Below are 25448 nucleotides of genomic sequence, written 5' to 3' on the forward strand. Positions count from 1 at the left end.
TCTGGTTCTCTATTTTGACTCAAAAGGGACAACTATAGGGGATCCTAGTGCAAAATATCCCATGTTTTCTGGAGATCATTTTAGTGTTGCTCTTTTTACTTGTCATGAAGGGCATAAAAAGCTCTAAAAACATTAGATCAAAGAAAGCCCTCTGGACCTGACTTGATTGAGCCTTATTTTTTAAAACTGGCATTTGATTTTATAGCAGGGCCACTTTCAATTATTTTTAATCTTTCAATTAAAAACAAAGACATTCCATCAGTTTTGAAGTTAGTTTTTGTCCGCCCTTTATTAAAGGAAGGTGATCCAGTAGTTCTTACAAATAGGCCAAAATCAAATGTACGTGTCTTATTAAGAATTCCGGAATCACTTGTCTGTGGTTAGTTAAAAAAGTTTCTCTATTCAAATAAATTCAGAAAAAAGCACAGCACTATCACTGCTACAATGAAGGTGGTAACTGACATCATTGTAGCGCTTGATAAAGAAACAGTACTGTGCCTTACTTTTTATTGATCTCTCCAAAGGTTTCGACACTATAGACCAGGGGTGTCAAACGTACGGCCCGCTGGCCGCGAACAGGTTTTATACGGCCCGCGGGATGAGTTTGCTAAGTATAAAAATTAACCTGAAATTTTTGAATGAAAGAAACAGCTGTTCTAAATGTGTCCACTGGATGTCGCTATAGCAATTATTTGTATCTTTGTAGATTATATTACATATGTGCAAAATAAACCACGTGATGTTAGCGCACCAGTCGAGGAAAATGATCAAATTACATAAATAACATACTGTAATTTGATTTAGATTTTTTTTTTTTATCTTGATAGATTGAACATTTACACCAATGATTTAACTGATGAACATTATCACATAATTTATTCAGAAAATATAAATAACGACAAATAAAGATAGAATTCTATTAACCGCAACAGGTAATTGTAAAAAAACAAACAAACAAAAACATTATGATTTGTACAATTTCAGAATGTGCTTGTTCTATTTTTAAACAAAGAAAACAATCTGAAGTTGTCTTTATTTTGCAGTTATCGTGCCGTGATTTTACCAGTAAAGCCCACTTGGGAGTAGATTTTTCTCTACGTGGCCCCGATCTAAAATTAGTTTGATATCCCTGCTGTAGACCATACTATTTTAAAACGCAGGCCACTGTGAGAACATAGGGTCGCTTGGTTTTCAAAATTATTTAGAAAACAGGACCCAGTGTATTAAATACAAGGGCCTTTGTTTGTAATTTGTTTCTATTCATAAGGGTGCCACAGGGATCTGTTTTGGAGCCCCTCTTATTTATATTTTACATCAGTGATTTAAAACACCATTTCTCTGATGCTATTATGCATTTTTATGCTGACAATACAATTATTTATTGCTTTGGATCATCTCTTGAACCGACTTGTAATTCTCTACAGAAAACCTTTGTTGCTGTGCAGCATTCACTTATTTATCATAAGAACAATTGATCACGATATTGATCAAACTCCCCTTATAATATTCCACACTTGAGGGGAATATATCATAGAAGTGGTGCATGAGTATAAATACATTGGTATTTTAATTGATGACTCCTTCACCTTTAAACCTTTTATTAATAAACTGGTGAATTGAAACTTAAATTTATTTTTATTTTTTTTAATGAGATATTTTTCTTTGGTGTAAAAAAAAGTGCCTTGTCTCTGCCACATTTTTATCTGTGCTAGGTTATGGTGAAATTTTTTATATGAATGCTACTCGCTCCTGTCTTCAGATGGTCGACTCTGTTTATCATGCTTCTTTGAGGTTTGTCACTGTAGAGCATGGGTGTCAAACTCTGGCCCGCGGGTCAAATTTGGCCCTTGAGGAAATATCAAATTAACATTAGAGCTGGCCCGCCGGTATTATACAGCGCCAGTGCCGCTGTAACACTGCATTCACTGCTAATACTCATACTTGCCAACCCTCCCAATTTTCAGTGCCCCTCTCGAAAGTCTCCTGGGGCAACCATTCTCCCGAATTTCTCCAGATTTCCACCCGGACAACAATATTGGGGGGCGTGCCTTAAAGGCACTGCCTGTAGCGTCCTCTACAACCTGTCGTCACGTCTGCTTTTCCTCCATACAAACAGCGTGCCGGCCCCGTCACATGATATATGCGGCTTCTACACACACATAAGTGAATGCAAAGCATACTTGATCAACAGCCATACAGGTCACACTGAGGGTGGCCGCATAAACAAGTTTAACACTGTTAGAAATATACGCCACAATGTGAATCCACACCAAACAAGAATGACAAACACATTTCGGGAGAACATCCGCACCGTAACACAACATAAACACAACAGAACAAATACCCAGAACCCCTTGCAGCACTACCTCTTTCGGGACGCCACAATATACACCCCCCGCTACCACCAAACCCCGCCCACCTGAGCCCCGACATTAATGAACTAGCATCCCAGAAAAGATGGCAGGTATCTGGCTTGGGCACATCAGATTAGATCAGTGTGTTGCAAACTGAGCAGTTTAAAGTCCTGAATGGTTGGTTTATTCATTTTTATTTTATTTTCCAAATTTATTAGCCTATGGAAAAAGTTAATGTTGATATTTACCTCAGAAGGCTGCAAATAGAAAAGAGGCATTACATTTTTTATTTACATGTTATCTAATATACCATTAATGTTTTTTCGTTTGTTTTTTGAAAGTTGATTTTGCACTATTAAATTATATAATAGAATAAAATAGAAAGTACTTTATTCAGTGTTAAAGCAAATCAGTGTAGCAAACTGAACAATAATTAACGTTTTATGTATGCACTTTCTCTTGCTACTTCAAGGCTTGAATGTTTGATTAATTTATTATTGTTATTTTATTTTCAAATTTATTAGCCTGTTGAAAAAGTTAATGTTGATATTTACCTCAGAAGGCTGCAAATAGAAAAGAGGCATTACATTTTTATTGAAATTGTATTTGATATGCCATTGATATTTTTTAATTATTATTATTATTATTAGAAACTCAATTTTGCATGTCACTATAAAGTTATATAAGCCTTGCTTGTTCAATATTCAATGCAAAACTTGTTTGGGTCCCTATCAAAAGGTTAATTTGTTCAACGTTGGCCCGCGGCTTTGTTCAGTTTTAAATTTTGGCCCACTCTGTATTTGAGTTTGACACCCCTGCTCTAGACATACTTGCCAACCTTGAGACCTCCGATTTCGGGAGGTGGGAGGTGGGGGGTGGGGGGTGTGGTCGTGGCCGGGGGCGTGGTTAAGATATATATTTATACATAAGAAATACTTGACTTTCAGTCAATTCTAGCTATATACATATATATATATATATATATATATATATATATATATATATATATATATATATATATATATATATATATATATATATATATATATAAATAAATAAAAGAAATACTTGAATTTAGGTGTTCATTTATTTACACATATACACACACATAACACTCATCTACTCATTGTTGAGTTAAGGGTTGAATTGTCCATCCTTGTTCTATTCTCTGGCACTATTTCAGAACACACACATTATACAAATATACATTATAAAATCAATAAGAAAACGGGAGCTCTAATTTGGGAGTCTGAATTAGGATCAGAAGTTCCTATACAAACATTGCGCACTCACGTCGCCATTTTGTATTGATTACTGCAGCTGTGCACTGGATTCATTCACAAATACAAACTACAACTCACAAACACTTTAGAGTTAGGCTCCACCATCAGAATGTGTACTTAAACTTATAAAGATCACATGGATATTATTCAGTGAGTTGATTCACCAAAACTAACCTGTTATACAGGAGGAAAAAGCACACAGGACGTCTCAATTGTTCACAGACTGGTCGCTCTCATCAGAATGACAAGACACTTCCGGTCTGCAGGTGATAGCATTCAATTGGGAAGAAACGCCTTACTGCACCCTACTGACCAATGTGAATACTGATAAATGTGGAATGACAGCTCCAAAAACTAATTCAAACCACAAAATAAAATAAATAAATCAACACAAAAATGTGACACATTATGGGTGGGTCACATATGCATGTACAGTAGATGGCAGTATTGTCCTGTTTAAGAGTGTCTACGGCAGACGAACTGCTTTACGGTAGACAAAAACGTGACTGCTGTTGTTGTGTGTTGTAACCGCGCTGGTAGGACGTTAATGAAACTGCCTAACAATAAAACCCACATAAGAAACCAAGAACTCGCCCTCGATCATTCTACAGTTATAACGTCATTGGGCAGGCACGCTGTTTATATTGTGGGAAAGCGGACGTGAGAACAGGCTGTCGACACGTCACTCAGATCTGCATGGAGCTGAAGGGGGCGTGGCCTCCAGCTTCGCCTGAATTTCAGGAGGTTTTCGGGAGAGGCGCTGAATTTCGGGAGTCTCCCGGAAAATCCGGGAGGGTTGGCAAGTATGGCTGTAGAGCCATGACACACCACAGTGACTTGTACTCTCGGCTGGGATGGCCTTTTCTGTCCACTAGGAGGCAGTGTCATTGGTACAGTTTTTTTTACGAGGCTCTTCTGAGACTATTACTAATACATTGTATTAGTAGATCACCCGCAACACGCCCTCTAATAGTACACACAATTTTTTAGTATGCACACGCTATTTTGCACTTGGTATTTAAATCCTAGTAGATCAGGCCCTGAGTGTGTTATGCTTAACATTATTGGCAGTTTTTCCACACTACAGCATTTCTTTGAAGTCCTCCTTTTTTTGACAATACCATAATAATAGCATGCCATTGCATTAATACAGTACCATGATATTTTGACATTCTCGCTTCTCGACTGTTAATTGGTTGCTTAGCACAATTACACAAAACCACATAAGAAATGTCATAAAACTGGATTTTTTTTTAGAACTTAAAACATTATACAGAATAAGTTACAACCTATTTAAATAAGCATGGTTCTGCCATTCATTTGTCACATTACATTTGTGACAGATGTGATACTTAGTAGTATAGTCATCAGTGTGTGAACGTGTGAATGTGTGTGTGTGAATGGGTGAATGTGGAAATAGTGTCAAAGCGCTTTGAGTTCCTTAAAAAAGGTAGAAAAGCGCTATACAAGTACAACCCATTTACCATTTACCATTATAGTGTAAAAATCCAAATAGTAATGAAATATTTGAGTGACAGTAATTTCATATGATCAAATTCAATTTATACCAATCTTAATTAAAGAAAAAAGGAAGAAGATAGCAAGACAATTTCCTAGGGTATTTGCATTGTATAATAACAGTACAATAATATCTATTCCACGAGTACTTACTTCAATAGCACTGAAAATATGATAATACAGTTAAACTGATCTAATACCTTATATACTATATATTTTGTGAGGAAGCAGTGTCAAAAAAAAAAGATTAATTTTCAAGCCTTTTTTATATCTTGATTCTTATTTTGTAGATTATTAGTACAAACATTTAAGGGTCTGCTAGGCCAATATTATTGTTGCACCCTCAACATTGTTTATTGACTGGTCAGTTTAAATCTTTAGAGTCTGCTTCCTCCTCATCATGACAGCTTGCTAAATTGCTTACATTTCTTCCAATGCAGCACTGTTTCCCATGTCAATCGCTAACCGTCAGAACTGATTTTAAATTCTGGAACAGCTCGGAAGATGCCAGATATGTCAGGCTGAATTTTAAGTGCTGTAGTTTGTTGTTGTTTTCTCAATGAAATTGATTCTATAGGGTCATCTGACTCTTTGAGTGTGTTGCATATTATTATAAGTGAAGTCGACAAGTATTCACATTACACTAAACTGGAAAACTAGCTTAGCATGCAACGTTACACAACGTGCATCATCAAATCAGGGCGAGACTGCAAATGAGCCGCATTATCTCTGCTTGTCTGTCTTCAATCTCTTTCTCTCTGTAAAATATTTACATATTCAAAACACCAAAGCCCCAAAACAAACACTTTGTTATCCACCAAAGTCTGCACAGCTCAAAAGTATTCTGCATTGAATCTGCATAAAAAGCAAGAGCCTTTTGTCAAAGATTACTTGCTTCGGCACTTTGTCACAGAGCAATAAGACGACAAGGTGAACACAAGGGTAATCAGTTCACTTCGTGCTTTGAGTGTTTCAACTAAGGAAGGTCTGATGTTGCACATGGGAGTCCAATATAAAAACATACATTTATACTAATGCAAAAAAATTACCTTTATAAAAATCTCACTTCAGACAGCATTGCCTTCTCTTTAACTTGCCACAGTTCTATAATCAGGTTGCTCCCTCAGTTGGTTAGGTTAATTGAAGCCTCTAAATCATGGGTGTCAAACTCTGGCCCGCGGGCCAAAGTTGGCCCGCCGTGTAATTTCACTTGGCCCGTGAGGTGATATCAAATTAACAATAGAGCTGGCCCGCCGATTATATACAGCGGCGGTGCCGCAGTACACCGCTAATTCTCATACTTGCCAAACCTCCCGGGAGACTCCCAAATTTAAGTGCCCCTCCCGAGAATTGTAACGTCCCCTTTTCGTTCAGTCCAACGAGTGCTGGCTCAGTTACATAAAATGTGCGACTCTGGCACGCACACAGAAGTGAATGCAACGCATACTTGATATTCAGCGATACAGGTTACACTGAGTGTACCAGTATAAAAACCTTTAACATTGTTAGAAATATACGCCACACTGTGAATCCACACCAAACAAGTATGACAAACACATTTCGGGAGAACATCCGCACAGTAACACAACATAAACACAACAGAACAAATACCCAGATCCCTTTGCAGCACTAACTCTTCCGGGACGCTACAAGGTGTGTGTATGTGTGTGTTTTGGGGGGGTAGCGGGGGTGTATATTGTAGGGTCTCGGAAGAGTTAGTGCTGCAAAGGGTTCTGGGTATTTGTTCTGTTGTGTTTATGTTGTGTTACTGTGCGGATGTTCTCCCAAAATGTGTTTGTCATTCTTGTTTGGTGTGGATTCACAGTGTGGCGTATATTTCTAACAATGTTAAAGTTGCTTATACGGCCACTCTCAGTGTAAACTGTATCGCTTTGCATTTACGTGTGCGTGCGTACAGGAGACGCTCATATCTTGTGACTGGGCCGGCACGTTGTTAGAAGGGATGAAAAGAGGACGTGACGTCAGCTCGTAGAGGACGTTAAAAGCAGTGTCTGTAAGGCACGCCCCCAAGACTGTGGAATACGAGATATAATGACTGATGAACACCTTCGTTCGATAATGAGGGATGCCTCAGCTCAAAGCCTGAGCCCCGACATTAATGAACTAGCATCCAAGAAAAGATGGCAGGTATCTGGCTTGGGCACATCAGATTAGATCAGTGTGTTGCAAACTGCGCAGTTTAAAGTCCTGAATGGTTGGTTTATTCATTATTTTATTTTCAAATTTATTAGCCTGTGGAAAAAGTTAATGTTGATATTTACCTCAGAAGGCTGCAAATAGAAAAGAGGCATTTCATTTTTATTTAAATTGTATTTGATATGCCATTGATATTTTCTAATTATTATTATTATTATTTGAAACTCGGTGTTGCATGTCACTATAACCTTGCTTGTTCAATATTTAATGCAAAACTTGTTTGGGTCCCTATCAAAAAGGTTAATTTGTTCAACCTTGCCCCGCGGCTTTGTTCAGTTTTAAATTTTGGCCCACTCTGCATTTGAGTTTGACACCCCTGCTCTAAATCGTCCTTAGGTGAGAGCTAAGTGTCAATGATTGTTTATTTATATGCACCCTGGGATTGACTGGTGACCAATCCGGGGTGTATGCTGCCTTTCACTCCAAGTCAGCTGGAATAAGCTTCAGCTCACCCATGACCCTTAATATGATAAGCGGCATAACATTAATGTATGAACCCCTAAAAACTAAGAGAAAGACAAACCTCATGTCCAAAGTGCTGTTTGATTTACAAGTTGCTCCTATGTCAAAAAATGTCCCCAAGGTGAATATTTTCATTTAGTTTCCAGGCTCCAACTGTTTCCACTACACAAAAATTGCAAAATTGCACATTTTAATCCATCACCTAAATTCCCTTTATTTATTTCACATTGATTCTTTCTGGCTCTAACTTCACTCCTGGTTTATACTTCTGCCCAGAAGCAAACAAAAATTTATAACACTGCACTCTGACTGTGCAGACATCCGAAAAAGGTCTATGCAATATATTCTAAGGAACTAATAGACAGACTGTGCATCTTCACCTGTAATTCACTGAATTCTACCATTTTCTGCAGAAATTGTCATGTCTTAATTTGAGTTGATTGTTTTTGTTATTACCTGCAAACAAAAAGTAAAATGGTACTGCACAGGAAGCAGTTTTTAAGTGAGAAAACTTACCAAATGAAAAAAACAGCACGGCACAATTTACGAATTAATGTTTGGTGATGGTCGGAGCAAATTACTCGCCATGTTTTCGTCAGTCTACACCAGGGCAGCTGTGGCTACAAATGCAGCTTACCAGCATCATAATGTGAATGTGGATTGAATAAATAATTGGCTCTCAGTTTACCACGCCTTGGGTCACTAGAAAAAATTGCAACATAAATCGTATTCATTATTATCAGAGGAAGCTGTCAAATAACAGTACCCTCCTGTCCTTTTCCCTCTGTGTTAATGTTCAAATTCTTATTTTCCAAAATAAATAAATAAATGACAATAAAATAATTCTATATTATGTTAATACTTTTACTGCACTGTTGCTTCAATACCTTATGTAGACAATAAAGGCTCAAGACAGCTATACAAAACTACGCTACAAGCTACATTACAAACGTGATAGCAGATTATATTACTAACTGGTCCATTGCCAAACAAAATAGGAACTGATCCAATTAAAATTAGTTTTTAGGGAAATCATTCTTTCATTTGCCGCAGGACAGTGACGCTATTGTCTTACAGTAGAAGGCTAAGCTAGCTACACAACAAATTTAGCTAACATTGCTAACATACCATTCACACATTTCTAACCAACTGTTATTACTTACCTTTTCATTGTGTCCTCCATTGCCATAAATAGTAGGCACCGAGGGCGCTATTAAAAGTAGTTTTTTGGGGAAAAACAAAATCCATCATTTTGTGAAGGTCTGTGGTTGAAGCAGGACTCTTCTTTGCACATTTTAGAGCAACTTCTTCACAGTTGGAGGCACATTGCCACGATCATAAAAGTTAAAAGTAAAGCACTTTTACTGCAGATGAGGCTGAAAGTTTCTTTAGTGACTTAAGGCAACCAACAACAGAGCATTTTCCTTCATTGGGTTTCATCATGGAAAAGTGGCGGTACACCGGATCCTACATGAATTAAAAATGGCTGACTCGTGAAATTATTTTTGGGTAAAATTCTACGATATACGGATAATCCACTTACGCTAAACTTGGGAAAAACGTCAAACTTCAGGCAAATTCCAAACGAACTGTACAGAGGAAGTATGAAGGAAGGCACAATTGTTTTTTATAAATATCACAGTTTGATTTCAAATGTTCTGGATGTATGCAGTTCCTACTATTAGGTAAGAAACATTGGTTTTGCATAATAGGGCCTCTTTAAAAAAATGCAAATATTTCACCAGTCGTACAAGTTTTAGGCAATACAACAAAAGTTATCATGCATAAATGTGTCAAAACATTAACTTGTGTGTTGATTTCACTTTGACATTTTGAGGGGGGGTTTTCCAACACTTACTTAAAAGATGGATCACTCATTAGAAAATCAGAGTGAAAAAAATGGGACAGGAAGAATATGCACCGCAAGTTATGTTTTGAAACAGTCTCTCATTCAAAGCAGTAAGACTTTAGAAAAGGGCATTTCAATTACAAATTCAATTGGGCCGGAATTTCAACACATTAACTTATTTCCAGCGGTCGATAATTAATAGGTTATGATCAACTACCACAATGTATTTCTTATTACCAAATAAAAAACAAATACGTATGTGAATCAAAGTTCCACTGTACTAGCTAACTAACGAATAAATGCTATCAGCAAGCTTTGAGTTTTATAGTGGTTAACTTGTTTTAACATTTAGTGTCACACAAAAAAATATATGTATTATTATAATTATTATTATCATTATTAGTAGTAGTATTATCATCACACCCTCATTTGTCATGGATGTTTACATGTTGTAGCGATAACTCACTCATGTTTGACTAATTGATACATAGTATAAACAACTATTCATTTTCTACCACATCAAAGTTTTTGAACATGATCTCTTGGGAGATCCAATGCATTGTTAATTTTTTTTAAAGTATGATTTGTATGTCCCCTCACTCAGGTTGCTGGAGCCATTATTATAGATTCTTAAAACATATTCCCAGGCTCAGAAGGAAATTCCTGGGTGGAGCAGGTCCTTAAAAAGGACTCTTATGCTGACAGGTTTCCTGCCTGCCACAGCCACAAAGCAAGTAATCCCTTGTCAGCTGCTTACAATGTGGAGGCACTGCAGCCATAATCACCTGAGACCAGCTACACTATACATAACAACGGAGATAACCGCAGAGAAAATTGTTTCTGAAAAACACATTACACTTTTTTTACTCCAGGAATAGCTATGAAAATTACAGAACCAGGGAGAAAGTATGGCAGCACTCACCAGTAAAGAAATAACAGCCACTTTTCCGATTGGTGTGTGACATGTTTTTCAAAAGATACAACATATTTATCCCCTCACAGTTTGTAAGAAGATTTTTACTCTAAGTGTTGTAAGCAATCACTCTTGATGCAAGGTAATGACAGTTGGCCATTTTGTCCATTAATGGGCCTATTAGGTTTGAATGCACAGTTGAAGAAATTACTTCAAAAGAGCAACAATCACTTCGGAAGATAGTATCTCGATAATGTTTTGAGAGTGGTGCTTAAGGGTGTTTGACCAGCCATTATGAATATTGAAAATGAAAAGAGCAATTAGCATTCACTTTTTGGGGACACTTATTACAAATGAGATAAAAAGCAAAGTTGCCGTCAGATGACAAAATGTGTATCTACTGTGTCTGAAAAACCTTTTTAGAGCACTTCCATAAAAACAACACAAATAACTGTTATTACACGGATATCAGTAGAACTTTATTTAATTTTTTTTACAAAATCTATTTGTTGCTTTCAGGCGCCTCTAAATTTGAATATTGTGCATAATACATTTGATCTTAGGAGTTCAATTAAGACAAAGAGACCAATTTAAGGCTCAGAAAGTTTTTGCAGCTTTGCTTTTTAAATCAGGGTAGGAACCAGTTGTTAAAATACATTAGAGTTATCTAATCGCAAAGGCTCTACTTCACCGTGTATTTCAGTTCTCTGAGTCCTCACTCACTTTAACTGGACATTATGTTGGTATGTTATTTTCGATACAACCAGCACGGGGAAAAAAATTGTTACACCAGCAGTGTACACACTTATATGCACCTATTGAAGTCAGCTCTGTTTGATTGGTCCAACGTCACCAGTGACTGCATCTGATTGGTGAAACGGAGTCAAACGTCACCAGTGACTGCATCTGATTGGTGAAACGCAGGCATGCGTAGATCCTACATTGAAGGTCTGTCTGACAAACCAAAACAAACAAAGTGTGCATTAACAGATCAATAAAAATCAGTAGCGAGTAGCGAGCTGAATGTAGATAAATGGAGCGGAGTAAAAGTAGTGTTTCTTCTCTATAAATATACTCAAGTAAAAGTAAAACTATGTTGCAATAAAACTACTCTTAGAAGTACAATTTATCCCAAAAGTTACTCAAGTAGATGTAACGGAGTAAATGTAGCGCGTTACTACCCACCTCTGCCCACATGAGGAGCATTTTCCCCTGGGGGATCAATAAATGTATTCTTAGTCTTATACTAATAATATAATTATTTATTTATAAAGTATTATCAATACTTTTTCCTAATAGGTATTCCATCCATCCATTTTCTACCGCTTATTCCCTTCGGGGTCGCAGGGGGCGCTGGAGCCTATCTCAGCTACAATCGGGCGGAAGGCGGTGTACACCCTGGACAAGTCGCCAACAGGTATTATTTCGTACTATTATTATACTGTTATCATTTCACTGCTGTTATTTTTGACAGTAAAAGATTAACACATCAAAAATGTGGAATTCTGTGGAATTAGCACAGAGTAATCGTGAAACCATGATTATTACTCAGACTATAATCGTACAGTCAAAATATATCATTTTTGCATCCTTATATAGGGCCTCATTTCATTTCACCTGAATCAGCACCCAGTAGTACCGACGGACTTTGGTCGAAACCTAAAAGTACCGAATTCGGTACCTGTTCATACCTGTCATACATGCTATACACTGACTATTCTAATATCAAAGCTCACTTTCTGTGATTTTGTTCCTTGAGAATATATACTGTAATACAATGGCAGCTAAAATGTTTTTATGTTATGAACATGGCATAATAAAACATGTTTTCATTTGGAAAGGTTTTCACTGGAAAGCAACAATATATGTGAATGTAATTATGAGCGTCATTACAAACATATAGTTTTGACAAAAAAAAAAAAAAGACCTCTCATCTGCTAATGAGAACTGAAATATGCCAGAATAATTTATGAGTAACAGTTTTGTACAATCATTTACATAGTTAAGTCATTAGCACCGCCCCTACAAATTGCAAAAAACATTATTATTTATTATTATATCAGCATTTGTATGTTTTTGTGGCCACGCTCACTCCAAAAAACAGACTTGCAGCTTCTTTCAAGTCAGTTATTATTTGCCTCAAACTGGGTCATCGCATCTCCAGGCGCAATTGCCAAAACCGCAGCGGGACAAATTTCCTGCCAGTTCTTGTGCCACTGTTATGTATGAGGTGCCAGCAGGACTCACTGAGATAACAATAAAAAAGTAAACCTTATGGATCATGCAGCAGGCCTAACTGGTCGATAGGAGGACAAACGTTTTACTAATAAGCCAATGATGAACCCAAAGTGGTCCCTCATGAGGGTGGTGGTCGAAGACCATTTCTAACAAATGTCTTATTGACTTCACACAACAACCAGTCAAAGCAACACACAGCATCTGAGAGGCAGACATGAGAGATTTTTGAAGTATTGATTACAGCCTCCAGCTAATGATGACCGCATTGTAATACACAAGGACTGCGACATCTTGGGATAATGAATTGAATGAATGATTGAAATAAGTTTATTTCGGTCATATAATCAACCATTAACCATTTTGTGTGACCAGTTTAAGAGTACAGACTATACATATATAACAATCATACACATTTACACACAAAAGGAAAAGAAAAGAAAAGAAAAAGCATGACCGAAAAAGGAATAGGCTGAAGCCAAAGGCAATCCTAAACCTTCACTGAAAATAAGATTACCTGGAACATCAACGTTAAAAAAAAAAAATCAAAATCAATGGGATGAAAGTAATTGTTACTATATTTTATCATTTTCAATTATTTCACCTTTCAATGTTTCTTAGACCTTAACAAAGAAGTACATGTCTTCAGCTCATCACTGAGCTTGTTCCAACATTTAACTCCTAAAACGGAAATACATTTGTATTTAATATTCGTTCTTGCTTTACCTATTTCAAAAATCAATATAAATTATAGTTTTCTCCTCTTAATTGAAATAACCTAAGAATACAAGCTGGAAGGCTGTTGTTCTTTACTCGAAACATAATTTCCATTGTTTTTAAAAACACAATATCTGAAAATTTTAACACATTAGAACTTATAAATAATGGATTGGTATGTTCATAGTAGCACGCTTTGTGTGTTATTCTGACGACCCTTTTTTGGAGTTTAATTATTGGGTCTATGTTTGTTCTATAAACATTTCCCCAAACTTCAACACAATATGTTAAATATGGAAAAATAAAAGAATAATATAACATATGCAGACATTTCTTATTCAGCATTTGTTTTACTTTATAAAGAATGGCAATGGATTTGGATATTTTTCCCTTTATATATTCAATTTATGACCAATTATTATTCTCAATAATTTAGTTTCATATACTCTATCAATTTCCACTTGATTTAATTTTAATTTTGCTTCACAATTTGTCCTTGCACCACTAAACACCATAAATGTAGTTTTCTTATCATTTAATGATAACTTATTGATATCAAACCATTTTCTTAGCTGAATCAACTCAACCTCTATTACCCTTAACACTTCATTCAAGTCTTCTCCTGAACAATATACATTTGTATCATCTGCAAACATAATACATTTCAATTTATTAGATACTGAACAAATATCATTTAAATATAGTGTAAATAACTTAGGTCCCAATACCGAGCCTTGTGGAACCCCTCAAATTACTCTTCTTGGCTGTGATTTAGTCTTATTAATTTCCACATATTGAGATCTATTACTATTATAACTACTTAACCACTGTTGTGAAACACCTCTTATGCCATAGTTTTTCATTTTTTGCACAAGTAAGGAATGATCGATTGTGTCAAAAGCTTTACATAAATCAATAAATACTCCAACGGTGTGTTGCTTTTTTTTTTATTGCTGTAGCTACGTTTTCTACAAAGTCCATCACTGCTAGGGATGTAGATCGATTACTCCTGAACCCATACTGATGATCATTCAGTAGCTCATGTTTGTCAATGAACTTATCAAGTCTATTTACAAATAATTTCTCAAGAATTTTTGCAAATTGAGGTAGTAGAGACACAGGTCTATAATTTGAGACCATATGTTTATCACCATTTTTATTAATCGGAATAACTTTAGCAATTCTCATTTTGTCAGGAAAAGTTCCAGTTGATAAAGATGTATTACATATATAAGTAAACGGCTTCAGGACACAATCCATCACTTCTTTAACAAGTGACATATCCACGTTGTTACCATCGACAGACTTTTTGTTTTTAAACTTTCTTACCACTTCTAACACATCACTTTCACAAACTCCGCCAAGAAACATTGAATTTTTATTGTCAGATACACTCTTTAACTTTTTCTCATCATTCATATTGAAATTAATATATTTTGCCAAATTTGGGCCAACATTCACAAAAAATGTATTGAATTCCTCAGCTATTTCTTCTACATTTTCAATAATTGAGTTGTCATCTTTTACCAGATAAACTGTAAAATCCTTTTTGCTAGATTTTTTAATCATAGTATTAAGCACATTCCAGGTTTCAATTATATTATTTTTATGTTTATGCAGCAATTGTTCATAATAGTTTTTTTGTTGCAGCCTCATGATACATGTTAATCTGTTTTTATACTTTTTATATTTGTCCTCATTTTCCATTGTTCGATGCTTAATAAATTCCTTGTAAAGCCTATTTTTTTACAGGCTTTTACTAAACCCACTGTTATCCATGGTTTCTCCCTCTTTTTAGTATTTTGCTTATATTCTCTCAATGGACAATGATGGTCATAAAGTGTCAGAAATATATCCAGGAATGTATCGTATGCTTCATTAGTATCATCCACAAAAACATTTTGCCAATCCTGATTTAAAAGATCAACCTTGAATGCCTTAACTGCTTCTGGTGATTTTATTCTAACAAAGTTATTTATTTGTCTTTTTGTTTGTAAGGTTTGCTCCTTGTTCATTTGAATCACTGTAAAGACAGGCAAGTGATCACTTACATCAGGTAACTAAGAATCCACTTTTTCTATTCCCATCAAATACATTTATAAAAATATTGTCAATCAGTGTTAAGCTGTCCTTTGTTATTCTGCTAGGTTTTACAATTAGTGGAAAGAAACTCAAGCTAAACATAAGATTAACAAAATCAGTGGTTTTCATGTGATCATTAAATTTCTTCAAATCAATGTTGAAGTCACCACAAATCAAGATCACCTTATCATTATGTCTTTCATATAACTCAAACATTTTCTTATTAAATTGATCAATGCATGATCTTGGAGTTTTATAAATACAACTAATAAATATGTTTTTGGATCTTTCAACATTGATTTCAATAGTTACACATTCCATCAGATTGTCAATAGCAGTTGTCATGTCAGCAATCAGCCTACATTTGAGAGAGGACATCACAAACAATACAACACCTCCTCCCCTTTTGTTCATCCTGTTTTGCCAAAACATTTCATATCCCTCTAATCCATCCAGTAATTCCTTACTATCACTCAACCAAGTCTCTGAAATTGCTATTATGGTCAACCTTTGCTGTATTTGTTTAAGATACTCTTTAATTTTGGAAAAGTTACTGTAAAGACTCCTGCTGTTGAAATTAATCACAGAAAAGCCTTCCATTTTAACATTTGAATGATGGCAGAGGAGTTAGTGCGTCTGCCTCACAATACGAAGGTCCTCAGTAGTCGTGACTTCAATCCCGGTCTCGGGATCTTTCTGTGTGGAGTTTGCATGTTCTCCCCGTGACTGCATGGGTTCCCTCTGGGTACTCCGGCTTCCTCCCACCTCCAAAGACATGCACCTGGGGATAGGTTGATTGGCAACACTAAATTGGCCCTAGTGTGTGAATGTGAGTGTGAATGTTGTCTGTCTATCTGCGTTGGCCCTGCGATGAGGTGGCGACTTGTCCAGGGTGTACCCCGCCTTCCGCCCGATTGTAGCTGAGATAGGCTCCAGCGCCCCCCGCGACCCCGAAGGGAATAAGCGGTAGAAAATGGATGGATGGATGGATGGATGGATGTTCTTCAGTATAATACTCACAGTCCACATTAGAGTCCTGATAGAAGTGAATGTCTGGGTCAATGTTATTTTCTAACTCGTAGCATTTATGATCGTGAAAGTCAAAAGACTTGAATTTTGTGCAGCTCATTTGTTCTTCCATCATGTTGGTTGTCCACACTGTTTCTCTGCACACAGTACATAGCCTACAAGAAACATTTCCCCACTATTCCACTTGTTTATCATCATCACCTTTTTCATTTATATTGTTCATGTTCCTTCAAGTCTCTGACCACTAATACCCTTGCTTGTTCTGGTGGACCATTCAATCTGATCATTACTTTACAGTTCCTTGTCCATGTATCCTGGATTCGCTTTCCCTTTTTCAAGATCCTGGCTTGTCTTGCAATTTCTGCGTTTCTCTTTGTGAGATGCTCATTTACATACACTCCGGTGCCTTTCAAATTTTTTCCCAGCTTAAGCATTTCAATTTTATGTTTTCTACTCACAAAACGGATGATGATGTTGGATCTGTTGTTCTGTTTCAGTGGAATGGTGTGACATGCAGCTATACTTGAACTGTATACAGGAATTCCTTTGTTATTGAAGAAGTTGATGACTTGCTGCTCAAGCGTGTGCAGTTCACCTCTTGGTGCATCTTCTCCCTCCTTGTCACCTGCTGCGATCCATGCATAAGAGCGGGGGCTTGTCTCAAGCCCAGAAATCACCAGGTCATCCATCCTCGAGTACTGCTCTAGATCGTCCACTCTTCTTTCAAGCTCTTCAATCTTCTTGTCTTTGTCTTTGATTATTGCCTTCAGCTGCTTAATTTCATCAATTAAGTCCGATAAGCCCGTTTGCTGTTTTGCTACTTTGCCGAGTTTCTCTGACATGAAATTCAGAGACTTTTTCACCTCTTCCATTTCTTCTGCCAACTTCTTAGTCGCCATTCTTTAGTGAGGAAAAGTACTTTTAGAATCCAGTTGATCTTTCAAAATAGTTTCTGATTCCAGGCAATCCAGTATTGATGGTGTGTCAGTGCATTGAAGCACATGTCATCAAAATGTCTCTAACAAGTCCAAAATCACAAAAATGATCCGGCAGTTCAATGTTTATCTTCCTTATAAACATGAAGATGTTGCTCTGCTGGATGGATGTCAACTTATTTTCAAGATTTGTCATTTCATCTAGCCGGCAGCCATCTTGAATTTCACCCAAAAACATCAAAAAAATAATTCCAATCCAGCCATGATAACTGACACGACCATAACTGTGACATATATCACCCGTGTTTTCAATGTAGGGATGTGTGCAAGAGGAAAATTCTGACAAACTCTAATACAATTAGACACACTACATTGTTGTACAAAATGGGAAATCAATTTTCACAACAGGCTATTTGAGCCAACCTCGTATCTGCCTGCACTGATTAATAACATAGCGAGGAGCTTGTACATTAAAGTGAATACTCTGATTAAATCAGTTGTGGTTTTTTTACCAACTGCACTCTTTGATTTAAAACACATTTTGTATTGAAATAAAAAAGACAATTAGTGTCAACTGTACTTATTTGCGCAACAAAACTGTCACCCACTCCATAAAAATAATGAGCCTTGCCATAACAAAAAATAAAATGCTGCTAACACAATGCACACTTGATTCACACCTCACTTCACAATTTGTAAATTTACATATACCAGATTTAAATCAGCAATTGTTAAAGGGGACTATGATGATTTCAATCTACATTTAAAACATGTCCTATGTATTGAATATGCTTTGGTGTAAAATGTGCATAGATTTTGATCTACACTTGTACTCATAAACCGTTTTTTTAGACTGTCGGCAAGCTGTGGAGGCGTTCCCGGATTGCAAATAAAACCACACCCCACCTTCTCCAAAAGTATCATGATTTATCTTTTGAAAATGCCAGTTTTCAAGATCCCGTAATATCCAAAACCGTGTGCACTGCAAACGTACGCCAAAATGCTTTGAACCCTATGATTTGACGCTTTGGCATTGTTTAACACGAATATCCAACATTGTAACAACCTTTATAGGTCAGAAAAGACGAAATTAATCCTGGGTTCCCTTTAACCATAGTTGGACTGAAAGCGCCCCCAATAGGGATTATGGTTGGGAATCAGGCATCAGGCATCGATGGGAACCCCGACTAACATTCTGATTGTGTCAGAATCGTCCAAATTTTTAAACATGGATTCTTATTGCGGCAAATAAACTGCAGTATCATTATTATCAGAGGACAGTAGGACAAGGCGAATTATGTTACGCACAGAGGAAGAGCAAGCAGGAGCAGGTAAGCTAATTGCTAAGCTTGTCTCTAACTTAGCATGAAAAGACACAATTATTAAACTTCGTAAAAAAGTCTATCTGGAATCGCGTTACACCATAGTACTGTAATTTCACCAATATTAAAATCATGATTAAAAAACACAAATTTTGCCTTTTTTGTGTGTTTGCTGAAAAGACGGCCTTGAAAAAGAGGTGTATTCTTATTGTATTCAGGGTCGTCTTATGGAAGGAATTAATATTATTCGGCCAAACTGCGACTTCTGGAAGTTAGAATTGACAAAGCATGGCGGGAGGGCTGTTTTTGTTCAAATGTGCTGAAGTGCAATGAAAAGTATGTACATTAAAATGTGTGTTATTTTGGCATTGTTGTCTTAGTAATTGCTCTCAAAGACAGTAACATTTGATTATAATATATATCAATTAAGTTGGTAAAAGTCTAATACAACTTTCAAATCACAATACTAAACCCTGCAAAAAATACATATTAATCTAAATAATAACTCCATTCAAATAACAAAGTCAAGCATTCACAGCATTGAATTTCCTTCTGTATCACTAAAGTATCTATTTATTTATCAATAACTTGGAAGTAAAAACACTGTTTGGATATGAAATGCTAAATACTTCCAAAAATAGCATTTTGCATTGACAAGCATTAATGAGATACAGAAAATGCAATATGAAGACGAATGGAAGATTGCAATAAATCTTACTTACTAACACACTGACATTAAAGTATGTAATTGCAGATTGTGTGTGCTAAAAACTGAAGTTTAAACCTAGCCTTCACAATGTTTGCGGGAGGGTTATTACAAACAACAATAAGCCAAAATCACATCAGAGCCATTTTTTATCCTGCAGTTATTTATCAAAGTGATTTAGTAACATTAACTACTGCTCTGCATTTGCATTCTGGCATTATAAATATGACTTACGGTGCAGTGAGGCAGAATCACAGCCACATGACAAAAAGTCTACTGCGTCAGACGGCAATTCTTCACCTGCCTTTATGTGTGTGTGTATGTGTGCCTATTTTGATCTGACGAGCGAGCCTAATTAAACAACAGCTGTACTGCTTGTCATATATAGGGTATCTCTCCTATTAATTAGTACATCCTAAAGATTGCAATCTTCCATTCGTCTTCACATTGCATTTACTGTATCTCATTAATGTGTTTAAATGCTTGTCAATGCAAGATGCTATTTTTGGAACTATTTAGCATCCAAACAGTGTTTTTGTAGCTCGTCACATGGAGCAAACTACTTTTCCCAGTAGCTTGGTAGTTGCTTCGCTACTTTTTAAACAAGTAGCAATTTCCATAGCTTAGCTATTTTTAGACCCATGTAGCAGGTAGCTTAGCTACAGAGCTACAAGTTACAAAAGAAGCGAGAGAGAGAGAGAAGAGAAAGAGAAAAGAAAGAGAGAAATGGACTAGTGCAACTCCACCGGCTGGGGACAAAAATATATGGGGAAAATCAATGATGATTGGTTGGTTTACATATAAGAAAATCCATTATGATTGGTTGGTTAAGATTAGGGCAAAACATCGACAGGCCAATCAGAGGCAAGATAGGGCGGGTCATCGAACCATTAAAGGCCTACTGAAACCCATTACTACCGACCACGCAGTCTGATAGTTTATATATATCAATGATGAAATCTTAACATTGCAACACATGCCAATACGGCCGGGTTAGCTTACTAAAGTGCAATTTTAATTTTGCGTGAAATATCCTGCTGAAAACGTCTCGGTATGAGGACGTCTGCGCGTGACGTCACGGATTGTAGAGAACATTTTGGGACAGCATGGTGGCCAGCTATTAAATCGTCTGTTTTCATCGCAAAATTCCACAGTATTCTGGACATCTGTGTTGGTGAATCTTTTGCAATTTGTTCAATGAACAATGGAGACAGCAAAGAAGAAAGCTGTAGGTGGGAAGCAGTGTATTGCGGCAGGTGTTGTGCTGGATAACGCACCCCCGCCGTAGAATGCACCCCTTGACTGGTGTGCCGGATAACACAGCCGTTGTTTCATTGTTTACATTCCCGGAAGATGACAGTCAAGCTTTACCATTGGCCTGTGGAGAACTGGGACAACAGAGATTTTTACCAGGAGGACTTTGAGTTGGATACGCAGACACGGTACCGTGAGTACGCATGCAGCTGCGGCTTCCAAACATTTGATCGCTTGCCCGTACGTGCGTGCCGCTATGTGCATGTCACGTATGTAACTTTGGGGACTTTGGGGAAATATATCTGCTGTATGAACGTTGGGAAGGTGAACGGTACTTTGGGCTGTGGGATTGAGTGTGTTGTGCAGGTGTTTGAGTTGTATTGGCGGGTTATATGGACGGGAGGGGGGAGGTGTTTGGTATGCGGGATTAATTTGTGGCATATTAAATATAAGCCTGGTTGTGTTGTGGCTAATAGAGTATATATATATATGTCTTGTGTTTATTTACTGTTTTAGTCATTCCCAGCTGAATATCAGGTCCCACCCGCCTCTCACAGCATCATCCCTATATGAATCGCTCCCACTGCCCTCTAGTCCTTCACTCTCACTTTCCTCATCCACAAATCTTTCATCCTCGCTCAAATTAATGGGGAAATCGTCGCTTTCTCGGTCCGAATCGCTCTCGCTGCTGGTGGCCATGATTGTAAACAATGTGCAGATGTGAGGAGCTCCACAACTTGTGACGTCACGCTACTCGTCTGCTACTTCCAGTACAGGCAAGGCTTTTTTATCAGCGACCAAAAGTTGCGAACTTTATCGTCGATGTTCTCTACTAAATCCTTTCAGCAAAAATATGGCAATATCGCGAAATGATCAAGTATGACACATAGAATGGACCTGCTATCCCCGTTTAAATAAGAAAATCGCATTTCAGTAGGCCTTTAAGGGAAATCACAACAGGCACGCACATCCCAAATGACGACGAGAAGAGATGAGAGGAGAGAATATTCAAGCGGCGATATAAAAAAATAAAATAAAATAAAAAGAAAGCGAGTGGAAGATGGCAGAGGCATTGTCGTCCTTAAATATTTATTTTAGCGATGGAGACGACGTCCAGAAAACCCACAATGTGTCTACTTGGCCACAGACAAACACTTACTTGGAACATCCCACAGGTGAACAGGCAAATTGGGAACAGGTGGGTGCCATGATTGGGTATAAAAGTAGATTCCATGAAATGCTCAGTCATTCACAAACAAGGATGGGGCGAGGATCACCACTTTGTCAACAAATGCGTGAGCAAATTGTTGAACAGTTTAAGAAAAACCTTTCTCAACCAGCTATTGCAAGTATCTGTAAGTGCAAGTTAAAACTCTCCTATGCAAGGCGAAAACCGTTTATCAACAACACCCAGAAATGCTGTCGGCTTCGCAGGGCCTTAGCTCATCTAAGATGGACTGATACAAAGTGGAAAAGTGTTCTGTGGTCTGACGAGTCCACATTTCAAATTGTTTTTGGAAACTGTGGACGCCGTGTCCTCCGGACCAAAGAGGAAAAGAACCATCCGGATTGTTATAGGCGCAAAGTTGAAAAGCCAGCATCTGTGATGGTATGGGGGTGTATTAGTGCCTAAAACATGGGTAACCTACACATCTGTGAAGGCGCCATTAATGCTGAAAGGTACATACAGGTTTTGGAGCAACATATGTTGCCATCCAAGCAACGTTACCATGGACGCCCCTGCTTATTTCAGAATCAGAATCAGAATCAGCTTTATTGTCATTACGCAAGGTAACGAGATTGAGGCCATTCCATACAGTGCGATGTGTGCATGCTAGAAAAACAATGTGCAAATATATAAAAATTTAAAAACATGTAGAAGTGCAATGAATATGGTGTGAAATGAATATATACATGAAAAAACAAAACAAAAACAGGGTGGTTGGTGGAATGGGTTATTGCACCGAAGAGAAGGCAGTTATGAGGGACAATGGGGCAGTCCGTTCAGGATGGTTATGGCCCTGGGGAAGAAGCTGTTCTTTAGCCTGTTTGTTTTGGTTTTAATGCACCTGTAGCGCTTCCCAGAGGGCAGCAGGTGGAACAGGTCAGAGCCAGGGTGGGTGCTGTCTTTGATGATGGCACTGGCTCTGTTGAGGCAGCGGGAGGTGTAGATGTCCGTCAGAGAGGGGAGAGGGCGGCCGATGATCTTCTGAGCCGTCTTGACCACTCTTTGCAGTCTCTCCCTGTCTGCTACAGTGCAGCTGCCGTACCATGCCGTAATACAGTAGGTCAGCAGGCTCTCGATGGACGAGCGGTAGAAGGTCAGCAGCAGGTCAGGCTTCAGGTTGTACTTCCCGAGGACTCTAAGGAAGTGTAGCCGCTGCTGAACCTTCTTGATGATTGATGTGGTGTTGACTGTCCAGGAGAAGTCATTAGAGATGTGGACTCCAAGGTACCTGAAGGTGTGGACCCTCTCTACACGCTCGCCGTTGATGTAGAGGGGGGCAGGGTCGGTGCTGCTCCTCCTGAAGTCCACGATGATCTCTCTGGTCTTGCTGGTGTTGAGAGCGAGGTTGTTCTCCGAAGACCAGGCCGTCAGCTTCAGGACCTCCTCTCTGTAGGCAGCCTCGTCACCCCTGGAGATGAGCCCGACCACTGTGATATCGTCGGCAAACTTGACGGTAAGGTTGTCACTGTGGGCCGGACTGCAGTCATGGGTGTAAAGGCAGTAGAGGAGGGGGCTCAGCACACAGCCCTGTGGGGAGCCGATGCTCAGCGTGCGGGAGGATGAGAGGTGCGGGCCAAGTCTCACATTCTGGGGTCGGTCCGTTAGGAAGTCCCTTATCCAGGCGTTTGTGAGAGGGGGGAGGCCAAGAGTGTCCAGTTTATTGCAGAGTCTGTCCGGGATTATTGTATTGAAGGCAGAGCTATAGTCCACAGAGAGCATCCGGACGTAGCTCTGCTGCTGCTCCAGGTGGTTCAGAGCAGAGTGGAGAACAACAGCGATGGCGTCCTCTGTGGACCTGTTCGCCCGGTATGCGAACTGGTGGGGGTCGAAGTCTGGAGGGATATGGTCCTTGATGTGCTGGAGAACAAGTCGCTCGAAGCACTTCATGATTACCGGAGTGAGGGCCACTGGTCGGTAATCATTCAGGCTGGTGATGGGAGACTTCTTCGGCACCGGGATTATTGTAGATGACTTCAGGCAGGATGGGATGACTGCCTGAGCCAGGGAGAGGTTGAAGATCCTGGTGAGGGGGGGAACGAGCTGGTGGGCGCACGTCCTGAGCACCTTTCCAGGTACTCCGTCTGGTCCGGTAGCCTTCCTGGGGTTCACAGCCAGGAGCACTCATCTGACACTGTGCTCCTGTACAGTGAGTGGAGTGGCGCCGGAGCCCGGTGGGGGCGGGGGCAGGGCTGGAGCAGATGAGTGTCGCTGGGGGGTTTTGAAACGGGCAAAGAAACAGTTAAGCTCCTCTGCCAGTGTCGCACTCTGATCCGCAGTTGTCATATTGCAGCCTCTGAAGTTCGTGATGTCATGAATGCCCCGCCACACCTCCCGTGAGTTTTTGCTGGACAGATGGGACTCTATGCACCTCCTGTGGTCCGCCTTTGCTTTTTTAATCCCTCTCTTCAGGTCGGCTCTAGCAACACTGTACAGTGCCCTGTCCCCTGACCTGAAGGCTGCGTCGCGGGCCCTGAGGAGTGTGCGGACCTGGCTGGTCATCCAGGGTTTCTTGTTGGGGTAAACCCGGATGGTTTTTTCCACAGTCACATTCCCGATGCAGAACTTTGTGTAGTCCAGCACCGTTCCTGTGACTGTCTCCAGATCCTGTTGTTGGAAGAGGTCCCAGTCTGTGTGTTGGAAGCAGTCCTGAAGTTTGGGGAGTGCATCGTCAGGCCAGGTCATAACAGTCTTTGTGATAGGCCTGGCCTGGCGTCTGATGGGGGTGTAGGTAGGAGAGAGCAGGAGGGAAAGATGGTCTGACTGTCCAAGCTGGGGGAGGGGTGTAGCTCTGTACGCGTGCTTTATGTTGGTATACACGTGGTCCAGGGTGTTCTTGCCCCTTGTAGAACACTTCACGTGCTGGTAGAACTTAGGGAGTACAGTCTTCAGATTGGCCTTATTAAAATCCCCTGCTATGATATGAACACCGTCGGGGTGGGCCCGCTGCTGTTCGTTGACGGTGTTCAGCAGAAGAGAGAGCGCTGTGTTTACTTTGGCATCCGGTGGAATATACACAGCCGTGATGATAACAGACAGCTCTCTCGGGAGAAAAAAAGGCCGACATCTAACAGACATGTACTCCACGTCCGGGCAACAGTGCTGTTCAGTGATTGTCCCGTTGTTGCACCAGTTCTCATGCACGTAGATACAGAGCCCCCCTCCTCTGCTCTTACCGGAGTCCTTAGTTCTGTCCCGGCGGAGCAGAGTGCGTCCGGCTAGCTGCATGCTAGCATCGGGTATTTCCGGGTGAAGCCAGGTTTCGGTGATAATCATAGCACAACAGTCCCGAACATAGCGGTTTCCAGCAAGTTGTAACTCCAGGTCGTCCATCTTCTGTACAAGGG

At 39.0% G+C, this 25448-nt stretch overlaps 1 protein-coding gene across 6 annotated transcripts in view; it reads right to left on the bottom strand.

Annotated features, from left to right (window-relative positions):
* The window catches only part of ptprub (protein tyrosine phosphatase receptor type Ub), a 531315-nt gene that overhangs the window by 447376 nt on the left and 58491 nt on the right, over positions 1 to 25448 (bottom strand). The window contains exon 1 of one of the 6 annotated variants that reach the window (XM_061951997.2): positions 11412 to 11554. The exons of the other annotated variants lie outside the window; for them this stretch is intronic. The gene's annotated coding sequence lies outside the window, so the exon portion shown is untranslated. Of the gene's footprint in view, positions 1 to 11411; positions 11555 to 25448 lie in introns of those variants that run through there. 6 annotated transcript variants of the gene reach the window in all.

This window comes from Nerophis lumbriciformis, linkage group LG04 (genome assembly GCF_033978685.3).
Source record: "Nerophis lumbriciformis linkage group LG04, RoL_Nlum_v2.1, whole genome shotgun sequence".
Lineage (NCBI taxonomy): Eukaryota > Metazoa > Chordata > Actinopteri > Syngnathiformes > Syngnathidae > Nerophis > Nerophis lumbriciformis.